Source organism: Podarcis pityusensis, assembly GCF_964106645.2.
Source record: "Podarcis pityusensis genome assembly, chromosome: 6".
NCBI classification, from domain to species: Eukaryota; Metazoa; Chordata; class Lepidosauria; order Squamata; family Lacertidae; genus Podarcis; species Podarcis pityusensis.
In genome coordinates, this window is record NC_138030.1 from 29,770,484 (window position 1) to 29,785,521 (window position 15,038).

General features: G+C 43.9%; 1 long non-coding RNA gene across 1 annotated transcript in view; it reads right to left on the reverse strand.

The window, feature by feature from the left end:
* The window catches only part of LOC308479567, a 113,298-nt gene extending 103,292 nt beyond the window's left edge, over positions 1 to 10,006 (reverse strand). The window contains exon 1 of the long non-coding RNA XR_013987729.1: positions 9,799 to 10,006. This is a non-coding gene — a long non-coding RNA (uncharacterized lncRNA). The remainder of the gene's footprint in view (positions 1 to 9,798) is intronic.
* Between the last annotated feature and the right edge of the window lie 5,032 nt (positions 10,007 to 15,038).

Genomic DNA, 15,038 nt, shown 5'->3' on the forward strand with positions numbered 1-15,038 from the left:
TTGCTCACTGTTTAAGAAGCCTTTTATTCCAGTCCTGAATATATTTATGTTGAAATCTCACCAGTTTTGATGGAACACAGCTTCCAAATAAGTTGGAGTTTCAAGATTCAAACCCTGAGGTAACCCATTTACCTTTTAAGGCTGCAATCCTATGGGCACATTTGCTTGTGGGAGGATAACTCCCTTTTAAGACAGTTTGGTGAAACTTACTTACAAGTAAACACACATATTAGGTAGAGAAGAATATTTTGGCAGTTGGAAGGTTGCCATATGTCCTCTTTTTCATGGGTATGTAAAATGAAAGTCGTCATAGTGATCCATAGTTAAAAGTAGATGCTGGCAAATTTGTCCTCTTTTTTTGCTCTTCAGAATATGGCAACCCTAGCAGTTGTGTAGTTTTCCTATCATGGCATTTAGCAACAGAAGAAACTACACTTGCTGGAATTTTCCTTCTATGTATTCTTCTATTTTTCCTCAGCGTTTTGCACCTGGGATAAGCAAACACACACATGACAAAATTATTTCATGGGGAAGAGCTATAACTCAGGGCTTGAGCACCTGCTTTGCGTGCAGAATTTGCCAGGTTTAATCCCTGGTCTCTCCAGGAAAGGTTGAGAGAGTTCCCTGCCTGAAACCCAGGAGAGCCTCTTCTAGTCAATGTAGACAATACTGAGCTAAGGCAGCTTCCTGCATTCCTAGGTTCATGCCCAGAGTAATTTTTAATGCTTTTCTTTGAAAATTGTGGGGTTACTATAGGAATGGATATGTAGTACATTTCCAACTAAACCTGTGTTCACATGTTGAACCATGTAGATTTCCAAACTTGGGTTTCCAGCTGTTTTTGGACTACAGTTCCCATCATTCCTGACCACTGGTCCTGCAAACTAGGGATGATGGGAGTTGTAGTCCCAAAACAACTGGAGACCCAAGTGTAGGAAGCACTGATGTAGACCATCTATAACAGGCATCCCCAAACCCGGCCCTCCAGATGTTTTGGGACTACAACTCCCATCATCCCTGACCACTGGTCCTGTTAGCTAGGGATGATGGGAGCTGTAGTCCCAAAACATCTAGAGGGCCGAGTTTGGGGATGCCTGATCTATAAGAAAAGGAATGTGTAGGGCCACCCATTTTACAGGGAGTTAGACTAGATGACCCTTGTGGTCCCTTTCAGCTCTACAGTTCTGTGACTATGATTTTCCCTACAGAAACACAGTGATGGCCAAACTTGGCCCTCCAGCTCTTTTGGGACTACAATTCCCATCATCCCTGACCACTGGTCCTGCTAGCCAGGGGTCATGGGAGTTGTAGGCCAAAAACATCAGAAGGGCCAAGGTTGAGGAAGCCTGCTTTATAACAACCTTCCCCAACCCAGTGCCCTCCTCACACACCATGAATAAGGTGTGTTCTGCCTCTCCAGAATTTATTTATTTTTAAATAGTTTATCTTAGAAGTGCAATTGAGTAGGCCAGAAATAATTTGTTTCTCTTTAGTCAATGCCACCACTGAGAATGGCAGTGTTTGTGAACTTCTGGAGGAGGAACATGGTGGACTGAACATCTTTTGCCAGCAGGCTGCTGATGGAGATAATTATGTGTTGATTTATGATAGCCAGCCATAAATCTTGGCTATCAAATTCATTCTGGAAAAAAGAGTGAACAGGGGATTCAACTATGATGCTCCGAAAAAGCCGCTTTCTGCATCAAGGGACCGAGAAGCTGTCAGCACCTGCGAACTCTGATGGGGTTAAGTGACTTGTGAGTGGAGGAATCAACATCTTGCCCCAAAGCCATTATGGTTTGGCAGTTGAACTCTCTTCATGTTGCCAGATTCCACTACTGATGAAGGAGGTGTGATAGATGGCACCATGCAGGGAGGCAATTCCATGTGCATGGAGTAGTGAGGCAGAAAAGGTGGAATATTTTGAGGGAGCAACAGGCCTTATGATGGCTGAAGGTAGTGGAGTGAGAGAAGTAAGGGTCATGGTCAGGGATGTATCTGAATATAAGTGTGATGGCCTGGGAATCTGATTCAGAGGCTGAACCGGAGGAATACCAGCCTGCACAGGAGTCCCCGCCTCCAGGGCCGGCTGAGCCAGGGCAGGGCCTTGAATCTGAAGCGCCTGCACCTGTGCCAGATCCTCAGGAGCAGACACCAGATGAATCCACTCTGGCTCCGGAGGTGATTGAGGACCATTGCCTACAGGTGCGCCTCTCCCACCCCTGTCAGGGGAAGGTGAGCCTCCCCCTGGGTCCAGTAACCCTCCAGCCTCTCCTGAGCTGCAGAGGCTCAAGGCAGAGAGGTGGAGGGAACTGGGTTCTCTCAGGAGGAGTGCTTGCCTTAAGGCCAGGAGAGGCGAGTCACCTGTGGGCCGGGACTGCCCCTGGCCTCAGAGAAGATAAAGGCCAGTCAGCCCGGTCCCAGGTTGCGGGAGCAACGACGTTGGAAACCTGTTGCTGCCAGCACCCAGACCTGTTTTTTTCTGGAGTTCCCCACCACGCCCGGCTTCTTGCTTTGGACCCCGCTGCCCCCCTTGGTGGACAGTCTCCAGACCCTCGGACCAGGACCGGACTTTGACCACGCCTCACGATAACCCCCCCCCCCGGGACCAGCACAATAAGTGTTTTCAGATAAGGGAGGCAAAACAGTGTAGGGCTTTGAAGATATATTAAACTGCTTTCCTTCTCTTACCCTCTAGCCAACGCGGAAGTTACAAAGAATGTGACAGGTCTCCTTCAGCATCCTGTGTGACAATACAGGGGATCCTGAGGCACCCTTCTGGGACAGCTTGCTGTAGTCTGTCCTGGCAGCAGTGTGCAGATTGAAGAAGGGGCTCTGTATGACATTACAGAGGAACACAACTCTGGGATTGCTTCCATCATCAGCTGCTGCACACAATGTGCAATTTGAGTGATGCACCTCAGCACACTCTAACGCACTGCAGGAGGTACGCAGATGTATCTCTGGAGCTACATGCTGCAACAGACATCATTTCTCCTCTGGGGGGGGAAATGCAAATTGAAAAAACCCAGCAAGGATTGTGATACTGGCGGTGTGACCTCTTTCAGATTTTGGGTTGCAAATCACCAGCTGAAGAATCATCTGCATATTTGGTTATCTATACACAGCCTGAAAAAGCACTGGAGTTATCTCAGGATCTGGACTGGATTATCCTAAAATAAATTTGCTCAGGCTTTCAGACTCTTAATTAATTTAGAAGTGAATCCGTATTTTGCAAGTTGAAGTAACAGAAGAGTTTTCCGGAGTAACTTTTGTTTTTCATTTTGTAGCTTCACATAGTGTTGTGTTCTTTTGTTTTTTAAAAAAATCATGTATGCTCTATAGAGCATCACACTTATTTTTTGAAAATGTCTTATTTATGAACTTACCCCAGTTACTTTGTTTTTTTGTGTTGTTGTTGTTTTACCTTTTCTTTGCAACTCAAGATCTGCGAGAAACAAGCAAAAGATTCTGCAGTACTTATACTGAAAGAGGTCATACATTATTCAAGTGTATTTGCATGTATTTGGGCTTCCACCCCACACCAATCTACTTTCTATGAGCCAGGAACAAATAGATAACACAATTCAGTATTGGTCAAATTGATGGGGGTAGTGGGAGGGAGGAGAGATAGATGGGAAAACACAGCATGCCACAGAAATATTAACTGGTACATTGCATTGCATTGCATTGTATTATATATATTGGTGCAGTTTAATAGCTTGGGTTTATCATCTTAAAAAAAGAAGTTAAATTACCTATACCAGGCCTACAATAGTCTGCACACTTACTTGGCATTAAGGATCAGAAAATCTGCCCACCATTTCTGCTTCTTTCCATTTCTTATTTTTCTGGTTTTAACTTTGGTTCTCCACATTTCTACATCAGCTTTAGATTTTTTTAAGTCCTCATAAAAATCGTCATTTAAGTCATCATTAAAACATGAAGACTTTTGTCCAATATGCACATTTTTGCAAAGCATTTTCCCCTAAATTAATGCAATTTTTTCTGAGTTGTTTTCACCACTATATACGTTTACATGCATGCTTGACCCTAGTAAAGTAATTCTTGTGCACATTACTTGGTTGGAGAAGTATGAATTTTGAAGGATGGTGGTGTTTTGGTTTGTGTGTTGTTTTGGGGGAGTGCGAACTAGGTAGATTCAACTTTGCACATGAATTGAATCCCATTTCTTTCCCATCCCTACTTGGGAGTAAGCACCACTGACTAAGTTCTGAGACTAACTTCTGAATAGAGAAGCACAGGGATGGGTGGCACATGGATTTAAATGGCTTAGCTGTCATCACACCAATGCTAGTGATTACCTGTCCTCAGTGGCAGAGCTTCATGCTCTGGCACCGGGGGGCAGAGAGCAGGCAGGGGCAGGGCTGGCGCATGTCCCGGGGGCAGGGTGCACTGCCTGCAGGGGTGGGGCATGCGTCCTGGGGGCGGGGGGCACCGCCTGTGAGGGCAGGACGCCCAGCGCGGGGGGGGGGCAGCCGTGATGGCACACTGCTGGGATCACGCTGCCAGGAGCGGTGTGCTCCCCCTGCACTCCTCCTCCTCTGCCAGTGCCTGTCCTCACCCTAGTTGCTCATGCAGATGGAAGATATGAGATCCCAGGGGCAGGCCACGAAAGTGGACTTGGAACACAAACTTTGTAGTCCAGCACTAGGATATTTGATCAGTAACCTAACAAAGGACAGTAATATACTAAACGGGTGGACTGTAGCTTAATGGCAGAACACCTGTGTTGCATACAGAAGATCCAAGGTTCAATCCTTGCCATCTCCAGCTGGTGTAAAGCAGCTTCCTATATTCCTAAATCTAACACTTGTTAAGTCTGTGCATACCCTACTGCAGATATCAATATTATGCAGTTTGAAGCAACTGGATGCATAAAACCAACTCCTTTAGAAATGAAGCATTGTCCAGACCCATTAGATTGTTCAAAACTTTACTCGCAGAACTTTCTTCAAAGCAGAACAGAAACATCAAATGATACATCCAAATAGCTCCATAAGACATATGCCAGTCCAAGGTAGCACATCAGCATCCTACAAAATATGAAATAATTCCAACAGACCTAGAAGCAGAGGTCTGTGTCTCCCTAAAACCTGCATCCTGCTGGAGAGTCATTTACATCTTTACTCTCACAGAGTCTGAGAACAAAGAACTCCAGCCACCACCCTTCCAAGATGGCAAATTCAATACCTCTCATGTGATCTAAGGTTAAAACACCACATCAGAGCTACCTGAGAGCAATAACAGTTAATTATCAACCCATCAAGGCAGCTCAGAGAGCCCTTTTTGCTCTTAATTTAGCTTGGTATACTTCAATGGAATCTTCCATGTTAGATCTTTTCAGCAATACACAGGCATTCCCATTTCAGTGTCAATTAAACAATTACACTTAACAAACCCAACAACAATAAGCCATAAATATACTGCTGGACTGTTGGGAGCATTGGCAGATCAGAGCAAAGGTTCATCTAGACCAGCATCCTTTTCCCACAGTGTGTGAGGTAAAAGGTAAAGGACACTTGGATGGTTAAATCCAGTCAAAGGCAACTTTGGGGTGCGGCGCTCATCTCGCTTCAGGCCAAGGGAGCCAGCGTTTCTCCACAGACAGCTTTCTGGGTCATGTGGCCAGCATGACTAAACCGCCTCTGGCACAATGGGATACCGTGACGAGTGCCAGGGCGCACAGAAACTCTGTCTCCCATGGTGCCTAACCACAAGTCTGCTAGGAAACCTGCAAAAACAGGGCTTGAAGGCATTAGGCCCTTTTGACTTCCCCGCCCTGCCAGGAGCTGGTGTTTCACCCCCGAATATGGGGGCTCCGTTTAATTGGAATGGCTAACAGCCATTGAAAGGCCCTCTATTACCTTGACTAATCCCTAAGCAAACGACTCCTGCCACATCTTGTAGTGGTGAATTACAGAAATTTATTCTGTGTTGTGCAAATAGGTTTTATCTTTCTCTGCCCGCAACCTACTACCACCCTCACTGCATGACACTCACATCTTATCTTACAAGAGAGGAGTGTGGGATGATTTCTCCTCTTTCTGCCTACTCTAAGCAGAGGTAAAGAAGCCAGAGAACTGAAGAGAAAACTGCAGTTGATCATAAAGTCTATGGGGGGGGGGGGAGCTCAGAGACAGAGGTATATAACCTCAGTATTCCATTTGCAAAAAGGCCTGGCTGGGGACAGCCTTTAAGAGTTCTCGGTATGTCAAGGAAGCTGTGGCCCTCCTGATGCTATCAGACTCCACTTCCCATCAGCTCCAGTCAGCATGGCCAATGGCCAATGGTTAGGGGTGCTGGGAGCTATGATCCACACCATCTGGGTGGGACCACAGGTTCCCGTCCCTAATCTACAATGACTATTTGGAGGAAGAAGAGGCAAGCTTGGGAAATAGTGTACCAGTGTTAGAGGACATAGTATGTAGGTTCAATCACGGACATCTTCAGTTAAAAGGATCAGGTTTCAGGTGATGCGAAAGGCTTCTGGAAAGCTAAATACTAGCCATGTGGTGTCAAAAATCTCGGACTTGGGCATGAGAGATTCAAGTTCAAATCCCTAGGTCAGCCATAAAGAGTCACTGTGTGACCACAGACAAAATCGTTCAGCTTAACCTACCTTTCAGGTGTGTTGTGAAGCTGCACCAATACACCTGAGCAAATCTGGAAACCATCAAGCTGTTTCTTTCTTCATCTCCAGTGGAGATTAAATTCTAAGGCCATTCTTAGAAGTAAGCTGAGCTTTTCTAAACTGCTTTCAAAGAAACCATCATATTATGAAACAGCATAAACTGATGTTCAATCCAAGTAAGATGGAGATAGTGTTGGTAGGTGGTTCATCTGACTGTGGGTGGGTGTTCAACCTGTTATGGATGGGGTTGCATACGTTCCCTCTGAAGGATCAGGCTGAAAGTCTTCAGGTGTTGACAGATGCAGCACACTGTTAGTAACCTAACAAAGAATGCAGCACCTTCCAACAAACACTTAAGGCTGGTGCACCAGTTGCAGCCAGTCCTGAGCGGAGAAAGTTTAGCCACAGTTACTCATGCCCTGGTGACCTCTAGCTTGGACTATTCTCAGAAATTTCAATTTGTAACCTAGCAGCTGTGTTTTATACTAAACTGGACCGCCTACAACTCTCTCCAATAACAAATATTTATTTTTTATTTAAACAATCTGGCAAATACAAAAAAGAATGAACAACAACTAGCAGTGTTCTTCCGTTTCCTCAAACTTACAGACTGTTCAGCCATCTATTCCAGGACAAGAAACAGATGCTCAATTCCATCCAGAATATATGCCCTTAAATTATCTGGATGCAGGTGTGATCGACTTTATGCCATTACAGGTGGTGAATGGCAAGAAGGCATTCTCAGTTATGGTGCCTCACATTTAGGTTGCCAGTAGAAAAGGACTTTGGGACAGAGTTCTAGGGATCCTACAGTAAAGTTGGCTTACTACATTTTGAAGTAAGTGAAGTAAATGAACTGTACCCACTACCATGTAAAGAAGCACGCTTTGGGCCAGTCACTGCCTATTAGCCAAACGTACCTCACAGGGCTGTTGTGGGGATTAAATGAGATGGGGGAGAACCATGTGTGTAACCTTGAGCTCCTTGGATGAAAAGGTGGGGCAGAAATGAAATCTACCTATCAATCAGATACTTCAGGTGCCCTTGCTTCGACTCATGCCACCTCATAGAGAGTCTGCTTTACCGTGGACAAGCTCGGAATCTCTCCCAGGCACCCCACTTCAGTTTCAGATTCTTCCCAATCCAATGTGCACCTAACAGCTGTTTTCTGCGTTGTTTTTCCCCACCGCTGCAGAGAACAGACAGCAATACGAGTCCTGCTCAGAGTGAATTCCAAACATAATGAACTAGGAGAGCTAATAAAAACAACAAGAAGGGACAAACAGATAGTGAAATGGCAACCGGCAGATATAAATGAGATGAGATTTTAATATAGATAGGCTTGACAAAGACAGACCTGGGGAGCCTGCATCCTGATCAGAGAAGATCACCAAGGGTGCTTCCAGACAAGAGCTTAATATTGCAAACAGGTCATTGGCAACAAATTTTTTTAATGTCAGATTTTCTGTCGGAAGAGTAAATCCAGATTAAATGGGGGGGGGGGGGATTCAGGCTGGCATCTTGATGCCAAGGTTGTCATGTGGATACCATGAAAAACCTGCATGGCTCCGAAGCACTTTTCCCATAATAAACACCCACCTGGAAGCGTTACTAGTCACATGGGAGAAGAAAATTCTATCAAGGAATTCACTGTTTGTTACAGAAGGGGAAAAGGAGAGTAGCAATTTCTAGAACAACGGTTTGTTTGTTTTTGCAGAAGCAACAATCTTCCCCCATGATGTCTTTGGGTGTATCTTGAAACCATGTGGCTGTTGAGCAGAAAGCATAAACGAGCCACCATGCAGGTCATTTTCCTCCTTCAAATAGGCAATTGATTTTCTGATCTATGCATTGTGCAATTGTTCATTCATTTACTTCAGATGGGAAAAGCAGGTAAGTGGCCAAATCCATTTGTTTCAGGCCCAGCAGCACCAAGAAGCTGCCCCTGGACCTTACTCTTCTTCCCAAGCTGTAACACCACTTCCTGTAGCTCGTATTGCCACCATGCCCTCCAGTGGAATCTTAATAGGACTGAGGATTTGGGTGGGGGAGATTAATGTGGAGGCAGAGCAGGGCCAGCGAGGCCTCTGAGTCTGAAGTTCCCTACCCCTGCTATAGGCAGGCAGTGGAAACCACAGCCAGGATTTCCACTGGCCAATTCAGGCCCAAAGCCATCTGATATGCGGTATCCTAGGCCACCAAGACACAGTTGCCCCACAATAAAGATATAAGGAACTGTATGATTAGTAATAAGTAGGCAATCACAATGGGTTATCTTAGAGCATCTTATTTATACACATAATTTAAAAAAAAAAAAATCATTCACACATATGACTGGCAATTGCTCCACAATTAGCAGCTTCCCTAGGTCACAAATTGGGCAGGAGAAAAGTATTTCTGTGGAGCTGATTTTGTGAAGTATCGAAGTATCCATAATGTATGTGTGGCCTGCAGCTAAGTTTCCATCCACGGTGAAGGATTTACTTTGGCATCAATTTCTTGTTGAAAATAAAACTGTACTAAGGGCAGGATGTTGCTTTTAACTAGCCTGAGATGACTAATTATTAAACTCATTTTCTAAAGGTTAGCATATACAGAAAAGCAATTATATGGAGATTAAAACAAGTTCAGAAACTTGATTCATTCTGAAAGTATGGTAAACCTAAGTCTTGTACTATTTCTGAGTTTTAATGACCTCAGGAACATTTTATTTAACTTAGATGTCAAATGCAATTTCGAAATGAGAGATGAAATATATTTCATGGGTTTTCTTTCTTTTTCTTTTTTTACATAGTACAGAGCACAAATTTCACAGGCTGGGTTTTTTTCTGAATTTCTGCAGCTTGGCACGGATGCCATACATGAAGTTTAACCCTTTAGATTTGGCACTCTCAGAAGTATGAAACTGGAATTTGGAAGCTGGAGAACACAGGATTTTCTTGCTTTTGACTACACCTCAGTTAAAATAAATCAAAGCTTAAGCCCCATCAGGTTAACCTAGTAAAGAGGTATGTTCACATTTATAATCTTAGCTGGGTTGGTAAGTTAACATTCCACAGACTGAGTCTTCCCCCGCACCCAACAATAGATTTCCAATCACTTTACAAAATATTGATCAATATGTAATAAACACATTCACTCACAGTTTCAGTCGCAAGACAAAGGAAGACAAACCATGCTTTAATGTTGTATCTCTTTGCAGGGTTGGGGGAGGTTGTATGTAATGCCTCAAGCATGTCTGATTGTGTGTTCGGTTACTATGGAAGCCTTTATTGCTAGGTAGCTCCAACTTCATGACAGAACCAGATCACGTGACTGTAAGAAGTTCCATTTGTATGACAGCTAGACTACAATTCCGCCGTATCCCCAAATCGTTGACTGGAGAATACAGTGTCCACAGAAAAAGCGGGACATAAAGGAGTGTGCTATTAATAGTGTGCTATTAAGCCACAATATAGACTCCATTTAAGTTCATCTCTTGGTCTGTCACACTGATGAATACCTGTAGCCCTCCAGATGGTGTTAGAACGTAGCTCCCATCATCCCTGACCATGCTGGCTGGGATTGATTGAAGTTCAAGAACATCTGAAAGGCCACAGGCTCCCCATTCTTGATCTATTCAGTGCCCACTTACATCTCAGCATACTCAAAAGAGACATCCAGTACAGTTAGTTAAGTGTCTAAGCCTCACAGTGGCTGAACATGTCTACCGAAAACACTGAGAAGCCACAGGATTTTGTGTGTGTGAGAGAGATGCAAATCTGCTATTCCTGTTCTCATTTAACACAGTGCAAATTTCACTGAAACACCCATTTCAAAGGGGCTTACCTGTCTCCGCCCCTGGTAACTGTGCGTGGATTGCAACCCAAGTCTTCAAGATTGCTTTCAGTATCAACATATTTATTGCTCCTCAAACAGTTGTTGCTTACGGAAGGTGGAGCCAAGACACTGAAGATTCCACTAAAATAATGCCAAAACGCCCATACCTTAAAGAGAAAGAATTCATTACTGGGAAGTCTTCACAGATGATGTTCACCTGCCAGGGTGGTGTTGGAGCCCAAGTGTGTTGTTGTTAAGTACTGTACAGGGGACTCTAAGCCCTCCCAACAGTGAAGCAATGGATGTAGGATTTATTAGATCTGGCCAATAAGGAAAGAATTATTTATAGTAGAAGAGGCACTCCAGGGAAGCTTGATTCCATTTGGCAGCTGATCCTAGAGGTGCTTAGCAGTTAGAATAACTCACTACTCTTTTTTAGCGTCCATCACCCCCCGAGTGTTTTTAATATTATGGGATGGAGGACTGAGGAACTGAGATGCACGTGCTTGAAGAGGGCATTGTTGACATTATTCTCTGCCTTGCATACTTGCAGCTTCTGAAACTTCCATATAGCTTTAAACACAAATACAAGGAAAACCTTTAATATTATTAAATTACAGATTTACAAGTTATGTATTTCCCTTGTGGAAAGTAACAAAGGGTGAGCTGAGGGGGAGGCAAAATTACAAGAACTGAATTTAAATTCTTTCAGCTGAATTAATTATTTCAATTAAGATCATTAATATAAATGTCTACATTTTGAGGAACCAAATTTTAAAATCCTTTTAGAATCTCGTGGCACTTAAAATACTATTAAATCTTTGTGCAGAGATTTTCTCCCATTAGAATCTCTTAATCAAAAACATGAAGCCCAAGGCACAATAACAACGTAAAAGACTTAACCACAAATGTAGTTTCCGTTGCCTTTTGTTGAGGGCCACCAGGTCGCCCCAGAGACTGTGCCTAAACCCATTGTGCCTCCAGTCTCATTTCTCCAATCAGACCCAGCACCAAGGAGGGGTCAGGTGGGGCACTGGCTGAGGGTTTGGACCCTCTGAGAAGCCCGCCATGGACCCCAAAGGTATGAGACATTTCCCCTTCAGGACCCCAAAGGTATGAGACATTTTTAGTAGACTGTTGTTGCTTTTATTCCATGGCTTTTTATACTCTCAAATAACATATCTTATAAGCAGTCTATTCTATAAACATGTGAAGCTGCCTTATACCTAACCAGCCCACACAGAATCCCTTTCAAAAAGACCTGGAGATGCAAGGGATTGACGCTCAGACCCAATACCTGCAAAACATGTACCCTGCAGCTACTTTACCGCCTCTCTCAAGGGCTTCTGAATCATTCTGGAAACTGAGTTTTATTTTGCTCTGGATGCCTTTGTCTGTAGAATATATGTTCTAATTTGCTCTATATGAGCCAAGGAGACAGAAGAAGAGACAGAATAAATGTACCAACTCCTTCCCTTTGGGCTGCCAGGTTGCAGCTAAGGTTGTCCATTCCACAGCAGTGAAAGAGGAGGCAGGTGCATCTTCTCCAACGGTGCTCTTCCCATGGTCCCTTTCCACATCCTCAGCTCTCAACTCCGCTTGGATTAGGCTTGTTTTTACACCCAGCACTACCCTGGAAACCAAGTTGTATCAACATTACTTAGGCTGTACTGGGGAGAAAGACCCGCTGAGGATAGTAGGACTTCCTTCTGCAGAAACATGCATAAGATTTTGCTGTTAGCAGCTGTTTGGCAAAGGTTTAATTTACCTTTACCTTATTTATTCATCACTGATATAAAAGATTTAAATAAAGGGGAAAGGCCATTATAGAGGACAAATTAGTGAAATAAAGGACAGTGATTCACCCTACCCGAGACAAAGTACAAACTATTGATGTTTGAGTGTACATCATTAATTAGTGTATTTATTAAGATCTCTTTATTTAGGGTATGCTATGACCTCTAGTGGTTAGATAAAAGTCATTGTTGGCTTTAGTACAGGAAACTCTGTTTTGTGTGCAATTTACAAACAAACCTACTGTAAGGATACACACCCTTTCCGTCTCTGTTTGGCCCCACAAATTCATCCTGTCGCCACTACTCTGAGATACCTTCATGCATTCACCATTCCAATACACATTTCAACTGGGGCACCAGTTCTGTGCCTTTTTTGATACTGAGTGGCAGATTTTTTTAAAAAAAAAACAACAACAAACCCAGCAGGCACATCTTTTCTCATCAATGCATTTCCATACCAGGAAAATTGCCCTGGTGGTTTTTGTTTCTGCATATCATACACCTCTTAAATGCACGAGAGCCCTACTAAAAAAGAAGTTGGCCATGCTTTGGTTCAAAATGAACAAAAGATGTATCTTTGCAGGCAATCCTCTGCATATCTAAGGAGATCACCTAAGGAGCCTCAGCAGCAGAAGTCCTACACAGAGACTTCCACCTTCACAACAGGGCCTCTCCTCGCCCTGTACAACACCTCCCCCCCCCCCATTGGAAGTGGGGTAGTCAGGAAAACCCCAGAACAGCACAAGGGGTGAGGAGAAGAATTGTTCCATCTGATGAGCTGCAATGTTTGCAGACGGAACGTTTGTCATAGTGTGATGTTGATTTCCACCTGCTATCTTGAATGGGGCTCGCTCCTTTGTAAGTGAGACACGGAGCCCCCAAAGAACAAAATAAAATATCTATAATTTAAATAGTTCTTGACTACGTTGGGAAATTTCTACAGGGGGGAACCTAAATGGCCAATCCAGCCACTGGAGGCAGCCTTCCCCAACCTAGTATCCTCCAGATGTTTTGGACCGCAACTCTCATCATCCCACACCACTGATGATGCAGGCTGATGAAACTTGGGGTGCAGAAAATAGCTGCAGGATACCTGGCTTGGTCAGCTGCTCTGAGGCTTTGTTCAGCAGGTGGGGACCGCAATGGGGAGAAATGCTGAGGAAAGAACACAGCTGTCTCTGCCATCTTCCTGATCCCTGCATACAAAAAGATGTTGAGGGCAGCAAAAGAATGTCAGACAACCTTGATCAAGCCCCAGCCACTAGACCACATTGGACTACCATCAAATAGCCTTGGCTCATCTAAACATGAGATTAACAAGGTTCCATGGGGATTAAGCAAATGTGGGTCTGCAATGGGGAGAACTATGGTCTGAGCTTAAAATGGTGGGATGTTATAAGCACCGAAGTGTGCTCTCAGCTCATTGGATTCTGGGAACTGACAATGATTCTGCTTAGGGAATAGTGTGTTGTACACAGGCTGATTGCTCCTTCCCTGTAATTCTTTCAGAACACATCAATGTGCAATAAGAAACAGATTCTCAGATAAACTAAAGCACATTGCTTTCTCCTCTGAAGAAAATCCTGGAATGGCTGCCCTGTACTTGCCACCTTGCAGGAAAGGGCGAGCTAAGCAAAACATTCATCTTTTTATTGTTCACTGGTTCATGAACAAAACTAGGTTATTCTGCTGTTAGCTTCTGTGTATGACAGTTCACTGGAAACACTTGAATCAGATAATTGGAATCCAACTCTCCTGTTGACAACAGTAGTATGAAAAAACGGAATTGAATATGTAGAAGGAAATGATCTGATGGCTTTCATCTGCTCTTCGTCGCTAGGGAGAGAGCTTTTCCATTTGTCTCCGTCGGAGGCAGCCCCATTCCTCATCATGGAGAGGCTCTTGCCTTCATGGAGGAACCACAGAAAAATAACGACCATGCAGAAAAGGAAATAATATTACAAGCCATCCTGTTGTCAGAGTCAATCATGGGACTGCACCAAGACAGGTTAGGATCACATCTTACTATATCTTTGAAATCTATTAAAAGCAGTTTGTGGAGTTGTTTTATGGTCATAGGCAGTGATGTGTGATTTCTGCGCCAAAATAGTTGGAAACATTATACACCAAGTATACTATGCCAGTTGAGTATATTTGCTGGGCTTTGTAAGTCATTCCACATCTAGGATTTAGGGGAGGGGGAAGTGAACGTTTCTTCAGGGAACTTAGGCACTGTCTCATTCTTGGAGTCCTAACCAGGAGTGTTGGTGGTGCCCTAGAACCACAGAGCCACAGGTGTTGTGCCCTGAGTCTCATAATAACTTAAGAAAAGCCCTCCTGGATTAGGCCAGACACCCATCTAGTCCAGCTTCCTGTTTTCACAGTGGCCCACTGGATGCCTATGGGAAGCCTGCAAGCATCTATCAATTTTGTGGAAACTGGTCAGACTGGAGTGGCACAACTGTTTTTCAGATTTTTTAGATTAATCTCAAGAGCATCTTGGCTCTTCAGCAGTGGTGAATAACCCAGAGGTGAAGCTGCCCAGATGTTGTTGGACCACAAGTCACATCATCCCTGACCATTGACCATGCAAGCTGGGGCTGATGGAAGTTAAGAGTCCAACAACATGTTGATGATGTTGTTATATTTATAGATTTATAAAGTTCAAAGTATGCCCATAACAGCTTATTCTTGAGCAAACTGTCATGAAAATAGCATAAAAGTATAAGTGAAGACAGGTGTAGTATTTTAAGAGCAAGGTTTGCATT